Source organism: Octopus bimaculoides, chromosome 22, assembly GCF_001194135.2.
Source record: "Octopus bimaculoides isolate UCB-OBI-ISO-001 chromosome 22, ASM119413v2, whole genome shotgun sequence".
NCBI lineage: Eukaryota > Metazoa > Mollusca > Cephalopoda > Octopoda > Octopodidae > Octopus > Octopus bimaculoides.
This window is the reverse complement of record NC_069002.1, coordinates 33,747,912-33,750,541: the sequence shown is the minus strand read 5'-3', so window position 1 is coordinate 33,750,541 and position 2,630 is coordinate 33,747,912.

The window sequence follows — 2,630 nt, the reverse complement described above, 5'->3', positions numbered from 1 at the left end:
TATATATATATATATATATATATATATATGACTTCTGCGTGCAAACGTGCGTGCGTGCAAACGCGTGTGCGTGCGTGCGTGCCTGCGTGCGTGCAAGGGTGAATCAAACAGACTCCAACGAGGCTAATGTTTTTCTGCGTCGGCAGATTAGTTTTATGTAGCAATATCGATAAAATGATTAGAGTGAACTGGCCGTGAAGAGAGGAAGATCCAGCGTCGCAGGGGAAGAGGTCGAAGGAAGTGAGTTAATGAGAGACAGCTGAGTTCATCTAACGTCATCAAACTTAAAAATAGCTGGCTGTAACTGAAAGAGATCGCAGGTCGACGTTCGGTTCGCACGTGAACAATAGGTGATACAAACAGCGTATGAAAGAAGAAGAAAAGAGAAAAGGGATGAGGAGAAATAGAAAAAGATGCAAGTGAGATAAATGGAAAAGAATAGGAGAGGAATGAGTTGAAGGATAAGAAAGTGTTTAAGGAATTAAGTAGAGGTTCAGGAGTAGAAGCCGAAAAAATAACTCTGAAATCTGCTAATAAGAAGGTCCTTAGCACAGATTCCCTCACCCGCACAATGGTGGTTCAAGAAATTTCGTAGCGGTGACGAGAGTCTTGAAGATGATAAGCGCAGTGGTCGGCCATCGGATGTTGGTAACGATCAACTAAGAGCCTTAGTCGAAACCAATCAGCGCACAACTGTTCGAGAGCTTGCATCTGAATTAGACGTAACGTGAAAGAGATAGGACAAGCAAAAATACTTGAGAAATGGGTGCTGCACGAAATGAACGCAACCAAAAAAAAATGCTGTTTTAAAGTGTCGTCTTCTCTTCTTTTACGCAACAAGAACGACCCGTTTCTCGACCGGATTGTGACTTGCAAGGAAAAATGTATTCTTTACGACAACCGGCGACGCTCAATTCAGCGTTTGGGCGCCGCCGAAGCTCCACGGCACATCCCGAAGCCAAAGTTGCACCAAAGAAGGTTATGGTGACTGGTTTGTAGCCTGTGGCCGGTGTCATCCATCACATCTTTTTTTTCGCTACTGTCATAAATAAACTTGTTTCGCGTTGTGATGGTGTTTATTTCGATTAATAAAGTTTTGTTTGAGACGAGATATGTGCATCTGAATTTAAAGGTTAAAATCCGCAAGACTTTCTTGACAACCTAATACCTCGCCACCAATTGACCGCCAGTTTCATTGGTTTAACTCAACGGTTCTTCAAAATGACCGAGAGATTATCAACACGCCATAAATAATATGTACCGGGATTGAATTTTGGGAGTAAACACCCTTCAAAGTAGACCCCAGCGTAGCCGAAAAATTAAAAAAATAACCGACAAATACATATACGGGCGTGTATGATTTACATATTCGTGTATTATATGGACATATATTTACATTTACCTCAAAAATTATGTGCATGTCTATAAGTGTCTATATACATGCATCATAAAACACATATACATAAACATTGGAAAAGTAAGAGATAGACGGAGAGACCAAGTGAGAGAGACCGAAAGAAAGAAAGATTGAGAGAACGAGAGACATATTCACGTACACATCGATATTTCGTATATGTCTCCAACGTTAAACCTTCTATATTATTGATGATTATTAGAAGAGACGACTTATTAATAATACAATAGCAATTTGACAACCAACACACACAAAAAATATTCTGCTGAATGTCATTTTTCTTTCCGAAGAACTTACTAATTCATGACCTTTGTCGTCTACAGTTTTACCTACAGTTCTTCGCGTTATTTTGTGTATGCCATAGAATGAATTTATTATGTTCATAAATAAAATTTACATTTTCATTAAGAAAAAAACACGCCCTATATTCGTCACTTATCTCCCTCACTCTGTGTGTGTGTATATATATATATATATATATATATATATATATATATATAACAAATGATATGTGAGCATATGCATATATACATACATATATGTACATACTTACATCTACATGTATATATAAATGAATATCCGGGTACAGGACGTCAAATATAAACGTGGACAAAAACGAACGGAAACATAAACAAAGCACAAAAAACGAACTTTATATATACGTGTGTGTGTGTGTGTGTGTGTGTGTGTTTATATGATGTATGTATAAGTATGTATGTATAAGTATGTATGTATGTATGTATGCATGTATATACATACATACATACATACACATACACAGACACACACAGACACACACACACACACACACACACACACACACACACACACACACACATATATATATATATATATGTATAAACACGTACATTTTAGACTTGTTTTATGTATGTTAATGAACATCATCTTTGTTCTCCGTTGTTGTTCATTGTTGATAGTACAGGTGTTGGATGTGGTGCTAACGATATTCATGCTGTTTTCTACTTCATGATGTTTATCATAAGCCCAGCATCTCATCAAGCCAACGTTGATTTCGCGCTAAGTTAAAGTCATGTTTGCAACGTTTGTTTTTTCTCTCTCACACACCAATGAAATACAAGCATATATATATAGGAATATACATGTATAAATACACCAGTAATACACACGCACACACACATACACACACACACACACACACACATATATATATATATAAATACACACGCATTCATAC